Genomic DNA, 15,902 nt, shown 5'->3' on the forward strand with positions numbered 1-15,902 from the left:
CCTTCACACCTCTGTGCTTCGGCTTATGTTTTTTCTTGCCTAAAATTTTATCCCTTTCTCACTCCTTCCTTACCTGGCTAACTACTGTTCATCAAGATTCTACTTGGATATTATTACTTTTAGGAAATGTTACTGGTTGGTCATGTGACCCCATTTCTTTTGATTTTCCATTGTGGGCTTTGCTTAGCTGTATCATGGTACTTAACTGTTTATGGCTAGCATTCACTAAAGAATGAGCTTCTTGAGGGCAAGGGCCAAATTATAGTTAACTTTTTGACAGAAAGTATTGTAAAAAATACCTGTTAAGGCCAGGTGTGGTGGCTCATGCCTATAATCCCAACACTTTGAGAGGCCAAGGTGTGAGGATCTCTTGAGTCCAGGAATTCAAAACGAGCCTGGGGAACATAATGAGACCCTGTCTCTACAGGTGGGTGCGATGGTGAGCACCTCTGGTCCCAGCTACTCAGGAGGCTGCAGTGAGCCTTGATCACACCACTGCACTCTAGCCTGGGCGACAGAGCAAGACTTTGTCTCATAAACAAACAAGCAAACAAAAATCCCTGTTGAACTAAACTTCTGTCAGGTCTACATTTTAAAAAAAAGTTGTATGTGCTGTGAAGGCTGCTGATAAAAGGTAAAACCAAACAGAAAAGCACATTGTAGGTTTCTCATAGTTTTATTGATAGAAGGCAACTGATCCAGTAACCTAAACTTTTAACATTTTCCTACTCTGAATCCATTCATGATGAGGGAGTGAGCCACAGCATTACAACCTGAAAATTCTGGATCAAGGGAATTTTTTCTTTACTTTTTTGACAACGGAGTTTCGCTCTTTCACCCAGGCTGGAGTGAAGTGGCATGATCTCGGCTCACTGCAACCTTCAGCCCCGGGGTTCAAGTGGTTCTCCTGCCTCAGCCTCTCAAATAGCTGGGATTACAGGCGCCTGCCACCACGCCTAGCTAGTTTTTTTGTATTTTTAGTAGAGACGGGGTTTTGCCATGTTGGCCAGGCTGGTCTCGAACTCCTGACCTCAGGTGAGCCACCCACTTCGGCCTCCCAAAGTGCTGGGATTACACGCGTGAGCCCCTGTGCCTGGCCAGGAATTTTCTGATTCCTTTGTGGAACTGTCTGACTTAGACAGTTTTTGGCATGACTAATAAACTGTCAGATCATTTTGGAAATGATAAACTCTGTGTAGCAGGTGTGTTTCCCAGTGTATGCTGACAACAGAAAGAAATACACAGCTAACTGATTCCAGCTCCAGAACAACCTCAGCGTATAGCCATTCTCCAAAAGCCTTTGGCAGGAGATATATTGGAATGATCTGACTGTCCGCGTTCTTGGATGGATGACAACAGAACAAGTTACTTTTCAGCCAGCCAGTTTTCTACAGTTCATGAAGCTTAATCTCTCAAAACACTTTTTAAAGACAACAGAATTTTAGACACATTTAATAAAGCATATTTTGTTATTTGTATATATTCATGGAGTACAACTGAAATTTTGCTGCATTGGTATATTGCATTGTGGGAAATCAGGGCCTTCAGTGCATGCACCATTGGAGCAATGCACAGTGTAATCACCAAGCAATAAGGACACATATTAATATTAATCTCTACTTCTGCCCATTCTCATAGAACTTGGACTCATTCTCCATATATTTCTGGGAGAAGAACTTCCCTAGAATTCATGGGAAGTTAGCATTTTAAAACAGTGATGGCTCACACCCATAATCCCAGTACTTTGGGAAGCAGAGGTGGGAAGATAGCTTGAGCCCAGGAGTTTGAGACAAGCCTGGACAAGGTAGTGTGACCCTGTCTCAATTTTTATTTTTATTTTTGTAGAGAGAGTGTCTCGTTTTATCACCGAGGCTGGAGTATAGTGGCATGATCTTGGCTTATGGTGGCCTTGCCTTCCCAGGCCTCAGCCTCTGAGGCTTAAGCCATTCCTCCCAACTCAGCCTCCTGAGTAGCTGTGACTACAGGCGCCCACCACCACATGCAGCTAATTTTAGTATTTTTGTAGAAACGGGGTTTTGCCATGTTGTCCAGGCTAGTCTCAAATTCCCTAGCTCAAGCAGTCTGGCTGACTTGGCCTCCCAAAGTGCTGAGATTACAGACGTTAGCCACTGCGCCTGGCCCTCAAAAAAATTATTTATTTATTTATATATATTTTTTTGAGACAGAATCTTGCTGTCACTCAGGCTGTGCCTGGCTCTCAAAAAAAAATTTTTTTTTCTTTTTTGAGATGGAGTCTTGCTCTGTCATCCAGGCTGGAGTGGTGAGATCCAGTGGTGAGATCTTGGCTCACTGCAGCCTCAACCTCCTAGGTTCGTGATTCTTGTGCCTCAGTTTCCCCAGCAGCTGGGACTAAAGGCACGTGCCACCATGCCCGGCTTCAGTTTTGCATTTTTTAGTAGAGACAAGGTTTCACCATGTTGGCCAGGGTGGTCTCGAACTCCTAACCTCAAGTGATCTACCTGCCTCGGCCTCCCAAAGTGCTGGGGTTACAGGTGTAAGCCACCGCGTCTGGCCAAAAATATTTAAAAAATTAACCAGGTGTAGTGGTACACGCCTGTAGTCCCAGTTATTTGGGAGGCTGGGGTGGAAGGATGGCTTGATCTCAGGAGGTCAAGGCTGTAGTAAGCCATGATCCTGCCACTGCTGTCCAGCCTGGGTGACAAAGGGAGACCCTTCTTCAAATGAATAAAAGAGTGATGAGATTCATATACATTTTGAAGGGTACATATGCACTTGTCAGTTTATTTATAAGAAGGGTGCAAGAAATGCTATGCATATAGTTTATGTGAGTTGCATTTTTGCTAAATTGACCAATTAACACTTTTTTTCAGCTGCTTCATTAGGAGCATACTAAAACCACCTTGTCACTTTATTATAAAAGATATAAATGATTAGGTTTTTAGATATAGTTAAAATTTATTTATGACTGGTAGATAATTATACTGATTATTATCAGATACTATATTTAATTCATCTAGACTAGTGCTGTCCAATAAAACTTTCTATGCTGATAGGGTAACTAATAGCTATATATGGCTACTGAGCATTTGAATGTGGCTTTGTGACTGAGGAACCAAATTTATAATTTTATTCCTTTTTTTTTTTTTGAGATGGAGTTTGGCTCTCTCCCCCAGGCTGGAGTGCAGTGGCGCGATCTCCACTCACTGCAAGCTCCGCCTCCCAGGTTCATGCCATTCTCCTGCCTCAGCCTCCCGAGTAGCTGGGACTACAGGCACCCGCCACTGCGCGCGGCTAATTTTTGAATTTTTGGTAGAGACGGGGTTTCATCGTGTTAGCCAGGATGGTCTCTATCTCCTGACCTCGTGATCCACCCGTCTCGGCCTCCCAAAGTGCTGGGATTACAGGCGTGAGCCACCGCGCCCAGTCAATTTTATTCCATTTTAATTAATTACAATTTAAATCTAAATAGCCACATGTGGCAAGTGACTGCCATGTTGGACAGTGCAGATCTAGGCTATACAATATTATCAATAAAGTTTTTAAAAAGCTTAAATAGGCCGGGTGTGGTGGCTCATGCCTGTAATCCCAGCACTTTAAGAGGCTGAAGTGGGTGGATCACGAGGTCAAGAGATTGAGACCATCCTGGCTAACACGGTGAAACCCCGTCTCTACTAAAAATACAAAAAATAAGGCATGTGGCATAAGAAAAGTACTATCCACAATCAGCTTATCCATAATCCATAATACTGATTGTGTGTTTTCCTATTAGGGAGAGGCAAATTTTTTTTTTTTTTTTTGGTATGGAGTCTCGCTCTGTACCCCAGGCTGGAGTGCAGTGGTGTGGTCTCTGCTCACTGCAAGCTCCACCTCCCGGGTTCACGCCATTCTCCTGCCTCAGCCTCCCGAGTAGCTGAGACTACCGGTACCCGCCACCACGCCTGGCTAATTTTTGGTATTTTTAGTAGAGGGGGGTTTCACCACGTTGGTCAGGCTAGTCTCAAACTCTTGACCTCATGATCCTCCCACCTTGGCCTCCCAAAGTGTTGGGATTACAGGCATGAGCCACCACGCCCGGCCATTAAAATTGTACTTTTTTTTTGTTTTTCAGACTGAGTTTTGCTCTCGTGGCCCAGGCTGGAGTACAATGGCGCCATCTTGGCTCACTACAAACTCTGCCTCCCAGGTTAGAGTGATTCTCCTGCCTCAGCCTTCCAAGTACCTGGCATTACAGGCATGCGCTATCACGCCCGGCTCATTTTGTATTGTTAGTAGAGACGGCGTTTCTTCATGTTGGTCAGACTGATCTTGAACTCCCGACCTCAGGTGATCCGCACTCCTGGGCCTCTCAAGGTGCTGAGATTACAGGCATGAGCCAGTGCGCTCGGCTGGGAGATGCAAATTTTTGTATGAAAAATATCTTCATGGCCTGAAAAACTCAATGTATTTGATATTTTTAAAATAACCGAGTATCTTAAAAGGATACTATTATTGTTCTCAACGGATCTATAATGGTGCAGAAAAGATAATAAATGATGCTACTTGTATATTAAGAATTTTAATGTAAACCAACTGACACTTTTTGTAAGAGTCTTTCATTATCTTTGCTGAGAATCTCTAAGACCTGACTAACATTTTTTGGAAAACTGAGAGCCAGAAATTGTACATATTACATAATCAACATCTAAAAATTTCACCAGTATAAGGATGTAACCAAACAATTTTGTTCAATTAAAGTCTGTGCATTGGGGTTAAGGGTGGAGGGAATTACCAAAGAAAGGAAGTTAAAGGGTAAGGATAAAAAGAAGATGTGAGGTAAATACAGCTAAGTTGATTCAGAAAAGCTGAAATTATATAGAATATGTGCACAGATTTTTAACTAGACTGTTGTGATCCACAATTACTTCAGAGCTTTGGGAATATGGATATTAAAAAAGTGAAGAAGGGCTGGGTGCGGTGGCTTACACCTTTGATCCCTGCACTTTTGGAGGCCAAGGCGGGTGTATTACTTGAGGCCAGGAGTTCGAGACCAGCCTGGCTAACGTGGCGAAACCCTGTCTCTACTAAAAATACAAAAATTAGCCAGGCATGGTGGTGGGCGCCTGTAATCTCATCTACTCTATAGGCTGAGACACAATAATCGCTTGAACCCAGGAGGTGGAGGGTACAGTGAGTTGAGATTGCACCACTGCACTCAACTCAAGCCTGGGAGACAGAGAGAGACTCTGTCTCAAAAATAAACGAATACATACATACATAAATAAATAAATTAAAAAGAGAGAAGACAAAGAAAAATTTCCTGGAAGTTATTGTTGCTGAGTGGGAGATAAGATTAATGGATAGCCTGAACAGCCCAGAATAAGTCAGAAATTTGGTCTGGTCTAATTCCACTTAGTGCTTCTGTTAGATTGGAATGAAAATCACCTTTGTCACCCATTCTTTATTTCAAATGGTCCTTTATTTCCCCATTTTGTTAGATGACTGATCTCAACTAAAGTATGTGAAATATGTGACACTTTATGTGACACTTTAATGTTTCTTGCTGGGTGCCTAAAATATTTTTGCTATGTGAAAAGCCACTGTCAACCCTATCTGTAACACCTTCCAAACAGAAAAAGAGTCATCGAATAAGGAGACTAAGGTGAATTTTCCAACACCCATAGAGGTGATAGTTCTACCAGCCTGAAACTAATTAAGCAGTTAAAAACAGTAGAAATGCATTATTTCAGAGTAAACAAAGACAAGTCTTTACCATTAATTTATATACAACCCATCTGACTTTCTGTTTCAGTAATATTAAATTTTGGGTGATAGGCTTGTACCTCTGTGCAGGCAGGTTCTATTTAGATTTTCAAGTAGAAAAGCCAAATAAAATGTCTCAAGACATTCCTTGGCACACTTAGAAGCATGAAGTGCCAAAAGGTTTCATGAGAAAAAGACAACCTGTTTTCTCAAGGTTTCTAGTCCGACTAGACGCTTAATTCCTAATATTATTCTCAGTTTGTGGAAGAGAAACCAAAGACTAGAGATGAAGTAACAGAAAGCAGAGCGGCAAAAGGGTGTTGCTACCTGCTTCTTTGCTTGATAGAAGAGAAAGATAAAGTGAGTGCATGTACTAGCACAGGTATAAAGCATAAGCTTCAGGGTTCAAGGTCAGTCCAAATAATGAGTACTGAAGCTGATTTGCTCTGTTTCCAATTTTAAAACACAGTTTAATGAAGAGGAAAGTTCTGTAACTTGCTTAAGGTCACATAATTAGTAGATGCCTTGTCTTTTAAATCAACATCTGCCTGACTCTCAAACCTCTGTTCAGTTTGCCTTGTTTTATCCCTTTCTACGTATTCTTCAATTCTATTTATACTTCTGGCTCTTCTCCTCCTTCTTTTTTGGCACCAATTTTTCTGTATTCCTTCTTCCATATGCTTTCCTAGCTTTTCCTCACAACCTCTCAAACTCCTTTCCTTTTCTATTAAATAACAATTTTGTTTTTATTCTATTGAAAAAGATGAAGTGGCATCAAAAGATGATTGCATGTTTAGATTAAATGTCTTAAAATTGTTTATATATCCTGACCTTGTAATTCCCTTTTTAAGAATTTTTTCTAAATAATCAGAGATATAGGCAAAATGTGTACACAAGGAAGAAAATCCAAGTATCATTTATAGTATTAAAAATTAGAACAATCTTAATGTCTAATGGTAGAAATCCTGTGTGTGTGTGTGCATACACACCTATATAAAATATAATGAACAAATTATAGAGTTACTTGAGATAATGAATACTTAATGACAGAAAAATGTTCATTATGTATTTAAAAATTCATTATGAGCTCATTTATTATAGTTAGAACATTACCTGTTTCTTTAAATCCCATGTAACACCCACCTGACAGTAAATAAAAAACAAAAAAGTGTCTTAAAAAGAGTGTATAAAAAAAGACAGTAGTATGTTCCATATAACATAAATATAGTGGAAAAATACCTGCATAGGAGAGGACTGGATATGTATACACTAAAATGTTAGCAGTTCTTACCTCAGGATGATGGCATTATGGTTAAATTTAATTTTTGAATTTCTAATTTTTTTCTTTTTCAATGAACATTTATCAGGTTTAAAATAAAGATGACTGTAACAAATATTTTATGTATATCATTATTAAACTTTATTGTTATTTTCCTTAGGAAAAAGGGTAGGTTGAAAAGTCAAGAATTATTTTTTTTTCCCTTTAGGCTGGGAAGACTGATCAGAGACTGCGAAGTAAAAGGGTTGTTTATGATTCACCATCAAACACATAAGTCTTTAATTATCATTCTGTATCCACATAACAATATTCCTTTTTGGCACAAGGTCTGTACTAGATGAATGATAAAAAAGAGCCATGAGTGTGTAAGTGCCGTAGTATTCAGAGTAGACAGACAAGATCCTCTCTAGTTGCAGTGGTCAAAAAGGCTTATTGAATAGGAAGGCTGTGATATGAACCTTTTTTTTTTTAAGTTTAAAACTATTTTATTTATTTTTTCAGAGACAGGGTCTTGCTCTGTCACCCAGGCTGGAGTGCAGTGGCGGGATCAGCTCACTGCAGCCTCAAGTTCCTAGGCTCAAGCGATCTTCCTGCCTCAGCCTCCCAAGTAGTTAGGACTACAGACATGTGCCACCATGACCGACTACGTTTTAAATGTTTTTTGTAGAAACAGGGTCTCTGTATGTTGCCCTGTCTGGTCTCAAACTCCTAGCCTCAAGTAATCCTCCTACGTCAGCCTCCCAAAGCACTGGGGTTACAGGCGTTAGCTACTGTTCCCGGCTTGCATTTGGACTTTAATGGATAAGGAAGACTTAGATCAGCATTGCCAAATTCTTTGGCCTTAGGACCCCTGTATAACACTCTTCAATATTATTGAGGACCCCAAACAGGTTTTGTTTATATGGGTTATATCTATCTGTATTTACCATATTAGAAATTAAAACCGAGACAATTTACAAATATTTATTAATTTGTTTTAACCTAAATTACATGTTAACATAAATATTTTTATGAATTATATTTCCCCAAACAAAAAGTTAGGAAACTGGTATTGTTTTACATTTTGCATTTTAATAGGAGACAGGTGGATTCTTATATTTGCTTCTGTTGTGATACTGCATGTCATGTAGCCTCTGGAAAACTCTGTTGTACACCTGTACATCTCACACAGAATGACAGTAAAAAGGCAAATAGCATCTTAGTAGTATTATGAGCATAGCATTGACATTGTGGGCCCCCGAGAAGCACTCTGAGAACCACTGATTAAAAGAGACTAAGGGCAGAATAGAGGGATGGTATAATTTCAGAGGTGGGAAGGTATAAGGCATGTTACAGAGAGAGCAAACAGACCAATCTGACAGTTGTGAAAGATTCATATGGGGGAGGTGGAGGAGATATGGCTAGAAATGTATATTGGGGGATCATGTTATATCAATTAAAAAATACTAGCTTCCTTAATTACGACCATCTTCACTGACCTCTAATTTTGGCATCAGTAAGCTTCAGGGTAGGAATGATAGAAGAGAAATTCATACCTGGTTTCAGGCAACTCTAAAGTTATGTGGCTGACAGTATTCTAATTGACTTGTTGACTGCTTTAATTAATTTAATGTATTTAGTGTTTACTACATTCAAAGAAGCAAGGTAAGAACTAGTAATACAAAGATGATAAAGACACTGTCTCTATAGGAGCTGTCAATTGAGTGGAAGATTCAGATATTAAAATAAGCAATACATTCATTAATCTGGAGGAAGACAGAGGAGAAGGCTGCTAACCCTGACTGGGTGGTGTCATAGACAGCATTGTACAGGAAACCTTTAAGTCCCAAATACTAATAACCACTGATCTATGACCATGGTGAGATAAACTTGACGTATAAGGATGACAGATTTAGTACTAGAGTTAACACAGTAGTTTCTGGTGAGATAGTCAGATAGTCTATAGAAAAATTTCCTGAATATATGTTCTCTTTTGAAAGTAAGAGTGTACAAATTCTCTTTCTCCTAAAGCCCTTCAGCATCTTTCTACTGCTAGGCCTGGGAGACACCATCAGTTATCTTAATGTCTCTATTTTCTTCAGTTGGATCACATTTTTCAGTCTTTTTGTTCTCTGTGACTCAGTAACAAGAGTGAAGGGGAGGAAGAAATTTAGGTAGTTACAACAGCTTTAAACCAAGAACTCAGAACACCTTTACTAGCCCAACTAATTATGATTAAATAAGTAAATAGAGAACCTATCTCCCAGCACCACCTGCAGGGGATGAGGAAGTCTGCAACAGGATTCAACACTTCTTTTCTGCCAAAATGTCTTTAGCCCAACATTTCATCATTGAGAATCTACCAAGTTAAGAGCCTGATTTTAGTGGCTGAGAAGAATACAAAGACCAATAAATATAATCTACCCATACTCTGAGGAACATTATTAAAACTTGGGAGTATTTGTGATAATTAGAGTAGCTTGGAAAGAACTGATTAGATAGAAGAGAATCAGACTTCTTTTGTGAAGAATGAATAGTAAAGCAACTACTGCATTGCCATTTTACATCCCCCACTGATAGAAACTAGTAACAAAGGTGATTCCACAGTTTTAAAAGTAAAATAATAATGATTAGTTTTGGAGCTTCAAGTCTGTTAAGTTTGCAACATCATGAGAAAAGCCTGTGTTGCACAGCATCTTACGTGGACCTGTTAAGCATGCTCTTTTCCTAATTTAAGGATGGCCCCAGACAGCTATCCTAAGGCTCTCTGCTAGTCATAAGAGGAATCAGATGGAAAAATATATGTGGATTAGTATAAATCCATATGCACCTATTCAGTAAGTTATAAGAACTTTTTCCAGTAAGAACTTTTTCTTTACTTATCAAATCATGTCTTAGAATCTAAAGAGAATGAGGTTTTCAAATGTTCCTCATCTTTTGAAATCTCACAAACAAGTACAAAATATTTATTTTTTGATTTCAGAATTTAACAAAGAAGCAGAATACACCAGATACACAAGAAGCAAAAGAAATGAAATGAGCATTCATAACAACACCCTTAGAGCACAGAAAGCCTTCTCCTGGGTGAATGATCAGGAATATGAATGAAGCTGATCTGTAGGATGGCTTTCAATGTTTTCCTTTGTTTAGATTTGGAGTTTTACTATATATACAGGCAAGATTTCTAGAGGGAACAGTCAGTCAGCTATCACCCATCCTACAACCCCAAGAAAATGCTCACAGGCATTCGGGTAGTCATATTCAGGTGTTCTCGGTCTTTTTTCACTAGAGTTTTGAACTGCCTATTGTATATTAAGGCTTGAGTTACCACTCCCAATTATACCACTTTCCAAAATCACACTACACATTATAAAAACAATGATATGGATTGGTAATTAGAATAATACACCGTCAGAGGTAAAGGGATACAACATGTCATGTAGTCCTGTTATTTCTTAACATATGGGTTCTATATCTGCAAAATAATTTATTGCTTATTACAAATTCAGACTACTAGGCTCCATGTCAAAAAAAATCATTTTCAAGCCAAGGGTGGAATCCAAGAATCTGCATTTTTAATAAGCTCCTTATGATGATATGTGCATTAAGGTTTGGGAACCATTCATATAGTCAAACTCCTTCATATGACAGATAAGGATATAATATGAGAGAAGTTAAGTGATTTGGCCAAAGTGAACAGTCAGTCAGAGGCAGAAACTAGACTCACACTTAAATCTTGACTCCTAAGCTACAATTTTTTTCAGTTATAAGTAGTTTGTATTTATTTGTAAATTCCCAGTAGACCTCAGTGAAAGGGAATTTGAGGTCTTCGTTCCTTGACAATCCCCAAAGGTTTAATACCAATAATTTACCATTAATGGGCTCCCAGCACTTGCTAAGTAAGCTGTTGTCTTCAGATTTAGGGAATATCAACTATATAAGCTTGTGGACAAAGGTGTTTTGTTAACTTGTTACCATCCCATTCCCCTTCACAATAAGACATGCAAGTTCATTTATCAACAAGAACATATACTCATTTTTCTCAAATCACAAGAGACAATAAAAAGTAAATGGAAAACCCTGCTACTAGTGTTAAACAAGAATATCCCACCCTCTATAACAACATACCATATGGTATTTCCCTACCTTGTTCAGTATTTAACCTAACAATTTATTGCTAGGCTTCTTGGCAGCAAGCTGTGCAAGTTGAAGTGGAATCTGATTGAGGTGAGTTAATTAATGTGGTGGCAGCTCGGAATGTTGTCCAGCTGCCAGTGAGAATTATGTTTGTTTGCCTTTGGCCCAAGTGTGAAATGGCTGGCTGTTGATTTCAGAAGTGTGAGTGTACATTTTTATATCTCACATGAATGAATACATTTTTTGTATCCTACACATTTGGGGAAATGCTAAAATTTATTGGGTCATGTTATTTACCACTTGTGTGGCAGAAAGAGAAAGGTGGAATTTTGCCCTAGAGGTTGACTTTGCATCTGTAGAAAAAGCAAAAGCAGGTGGCATATAAATCCATGAGCAGGTAAATAAGCCGTCTGAAATTAGCTCATCTGGCCTAATGTTTTAAAGAATAACTTTTAAAAGGAGGTAGGCAAGATTTTTTAACCAGAAAAGAATAACTCTTGTAATGATGAAAGGATTTGAAAGTAGGAAACATAGTTTTAAAATTTCCCTTGAAAGACATGGCTTTTGGATTTACTGTTGACTTACATTTACAATTCTTATTTTTACTACACACAACTTCTATTGAATACATCATCTCACTGTGCAGTCTTCCTTTCTATCAATAACTGATGACAGTGATTTCTGTGATGTGTTCTTAATGTTCTTGATAATTTTGACTAGTTGTTACTGATATGAGCAGGGAGTTCTCCAATTCAAGCAGTCAATAACTGACACTAAACTAACAAAGTTCAAAGAACATTTGAAGTGTGTCAGATATTATTCACCTATTTTTTTTTATGTAATATCCTGTTAAGTTAAAATGCCTTGAGAAAAGTTTACCTTAGTAGATTAAGGAAATAGATACTTAAAAATATAATGTATAAACATTTCTTTTATTTTACCATTTTGAAAAAAATTACACTAAAAGCAAAGGAAATAGCATGGAAGTGATGTAAGAGCAAGTAATATGAAAAGTTTGCAAATCTAACAAAACAAGTTACCAAAACCCCTTTTGATGACAAACAGATTTCTTTAAATTTTGATGTTACCATGAGAATATTAAGAAAACGTTAAAAGTGTTCATACTTTGGAAGACATTCAATGAAATTAGTCTGGTAAAAAATCTAGTAAAAATAGTATTTTAGATGCAGAAGTATATAGAAAAAACACAAGCAAATCAGTGCAGAAATAGGACCATGGATTCATAGAATTTTAGAGATTAAAGAGAAAGTGAGGAAATTTGAATGAAGTATGAAATTTAATGAGTAATAATGGATTGATATTTGTTCATTGATCATTACAAATGTACCACACTCAGGTATGATGTTAATAATAGAGGAACTAAGCAGATTCCTAGGCTGTTTCTGCATTGGTAAAATTCATGTACATATGCAGTACTTAATGAATGGTATCATTCTTAAGGTATTATAACTTGTGGTGATGTCAGTAATCATCTACTACATGACAACTTCTAGAGATTCATAGGATTGTGATATTTGTTATGCTAAGGCCTCCTGAACAAAAATGGCACTTTATTTAGAAGGTGCATCAGTGTATTAGTTATTTGTGTTAAGAATTACCTCAAGGCCAGGTGCGGTGGCTCACGCCTATAATCCCAGCAATTTGGGAGGCCAAGGCAGGTGGATCACCTGAGCTCAGGAGTTCGAGACCAGCCTGGCCAACATGGTAAAACCCCATCTCTACTAAAAATAGAAAAATTAGCTGGGCATGGTGGTGGGGACCTGTAATCCCAGCTACTCAGGAGGCTGAGGCAGGAAAATTGCTTGAACCCGGGAGCCAGAGGTTGCAGTGAGCCGAGATCACGCCATTGCACTCCAGCCTGGGTGAGAAGAGTGAAACTCCGTCTCAAAAAAAAAAAAAAGAAAAAGAAAAAAAAAAAGAATTACCTCAAAATCTGGTAGATTAAAGCACTAAATATTATCTCACAATTTCTGCTGTGGTTCAGGAATTTAGGAGCAGCTTACCTAGGGGTTCTGGCTCAGGGTCCCTCATGAGTTTGCAGTCAAGATGTCATCCTGAACTAGAGTTATTTTATTTTTTTACACAATGAATTACTTTTATTTCAGTATGCATCCACATTTCAGCATTTAGTGGCTCTGAACAGAAACTGGAAAGACACAGCAATTTGCCAGGAGGTCAAGCCCGCCAATTTCAGGGATCTGCTGTGCACACTGGGTTCTTTCTTAATCCCTGCTGAGGATCTTGAGAAGCAGCAGCAGCACCAAAACCAAGGCATGCACTAGATTCAAGGTTCTTTCTGTTCCAGTTGTCAGATTCCAAACTAGACCTCAATGGATTGCAAGGATGACCAAATGAAAACCCTGTTTAAAACTTCTTCAGTTTTTAAAAGCAAAAGCAATTACAGGAAAGTAAAACAATTCAGAGGGATCATGTGTGCTTACAGGTGTCTTCTTGTGGTCTTTCTCCAATTTCAACCACCAAGGACTCCGAGAGCCGGCAGGTCTGAGTAACCCTGGTGACTTTCCTTTTCACCTTACCAAAACCTGAGCTAAAAACAATGCATCAGCTGATGACAGCAGAGGATGGCAGGGCTGAGGACCCAATATTCATTTCCCAGGCTGGTGGAGAGTGAATAAGTACGGTTCCAAAACTAATCAAGGGAGGTTAGAGACTTTCTGCCCTTACCTGATGGCTTCTGGCCAAAGCAAGGAAGTGTCATGGAAAGTACTGAGTGGTGATGGTGCAAAAAGGAACTTGAGAGGGGAAGAAAAAGCAGCATCCCTCTATAAAGGTGGGGGAGAGAAGATACGGGGAAAGCCCTGAATTCCTTACCAAAGGCCAATCTCAGAGGGGAGCGGAGGGGTTACAATCTATGCTTCTGCCAAAGGCAGGAGTGGAGAAGTGTGGGGAAAGGATGATGGATTGGAAGGGGCATCATTTAAGACTTAAAGAAACCAGGGGTGCAGGCGAAGCACCCCACACACCCAGCAGTAGTCCCACAGGCTGCAACCTGAAACCTTCACATCCACTTTAACAAGCCAAGCTAGAGGGCTGTTGTTGCAGGGAAGTGGGAGGTGGGAGGGTAAGGGGAGAAGGCAGAGACCCCCAGGCCATGTAATCAGCAAGGTGATTGTGTGATGTTTCTTTTCACAGTTGAGTTACATGTGCCTCACCAGTTCTGATGGGAATCAATTAGAATTTCTTGATTCCAGAAATTCAACTATGTGGACAGTGGTTACACTTGATAGGATGATTTGTTATAGCACAATTTATATATTTCAAATGGACAAAAAATTAGTATCATTTACAGTATCTTAAGATAAATTTCCTTTGAATGGGAGCTTCCTTTCCAGTACTTTGAGGTCTACACGATGTGTCTAGAAAATTTACTACTGTGGAAAATGAAGACTGCTTAAATCGAATCGGGGGGGAAGCGGAGGGGCCTGTGGTTTTTCTTTTTGATTAATTGCTGTAACACTGTCCTTCAGGCGGCTGAGGGAGTTTCATATTTTCTTTAGACATCATTAGGCGCTGAAGCTCTTGCAGGACAACTTTGATGCTATATGAATTCTGCCATTTTGCTAGCACTTATATGGCTTTTGGGTCCACCACTCCATTAGAACTATTAATGCCATGTATATTAATTTTTGTTACAAATCTTACAAAGGGGGTGCTAGTGAGTATTTAGGTCCACATTCTATTTTAAGGCTGAATATTTGGTTTTCATAAATTGTTCTTGGAGGCCCAATTATCATCCCTGTCCATCTTGTAAGTGTCCTGTCTTCATCATTTTCTAGACCTCAGCTAACTGTGCCATCTCCTACTCCTTTCTGGCCTTCTTCGAGTTCTTCCAACAGTCGGAAATTGTGAGGGACTTTTACTCCTGAGCCCATGGTGGCTGCCATCTTGCGTTGCTGACACTTGAAGGCCAGCCCCGAACTACAGTCATCTTAAGGCTGACTGTCCTCAGATAGCCCAAGTTCTTGGGCTTCCTGTTGGCAGGAGGACTGAGTTTTTGCCATATGGACATTGCATAGAGCAGCTTGAGTATCCTTATGACATGGCAGCTGGCTTTTCCCAGAGCGAATAATCTAAGTCAAAGAACCAGGAGAAAGCCACAAAGCCTTTTATGTCCTAATTTTGGAAGTCACACACGGTCACTTCTGCCACATTGTATTTGTTAGAAGCAAGCCAATAAATATAATCCATACTCAAAAGGAGGAGAATTAGGCTCCACTTTTTGAAAGGGGTACAATTAAATAATTTGTGGACATATTTTAAAATCACTGCAATCAATAAGGAAATTCATATAGAAAAAGACTTTAAAGATGTTTCTGATGTTGCTAACTTAGGAAAGAAAAGTATTCACCCTTTGTTACCATAACCAGGCAGGTGGACCTAGATTTCCTATAACATTTCCTTACACCAAATTTATTCCCCCAGTTTTCTTCTTAAAATATGACTGCTATAACAAATTACTGTAAACTGGGTGGCTTAAACAACAGAAGTTTATTCTTTCACAGTGCTGGAGGTCAGAAGAAAATCAAGGTGTTAGCAGGGCTATACTCTCTCTAGAGGTTCTAGAGGAGAATGTTTTTGCCTCTTCCAGTTTCTAGTGATTCTTGGCATCCTTGACTGTTAATGGTGTCATTCCAGTCTGTGTCGTCATGGTGGCATTGCTTCCTCCTATCTGTGTTATCTTTCTTTGCCTTATTTTTGTAAAGACACTTGTCACTGGATTTAGAGCTCACCTGGACAATCTAGC

The 15,902-nt window shown here is 39.1% G+C and overlaps 1 pseudogene; it reads right to left on the minus strand.

Moving 5' to 3' along the window:
- Window positions 1-14,599: 14,599 nt before the first annotated feature.
- Window positions 14,600-15,042, minus strand: LOC105553857 (annotated as a pseudogene).
- Window positions 15,043-15,902: the final 860 nt, after the last annotated feature.

This window comes from Mandrillus leucophaeus, unplaced genomic scaffold (genome assembly GCF_000951045.1).
Source record: "Mandrillus leucophaeus isolate KB7577 unplaced genomic scaffold, Mleu.le_1.0 Scaffold611, whole genome shotgun sequence".
NCBI classification, from domain to species: Eukaryota; Metazoa; Chordata; class Mammalia; order Primates; family Cercopithecidae; genus Mandrillus; species Mandrillus leucophaeus.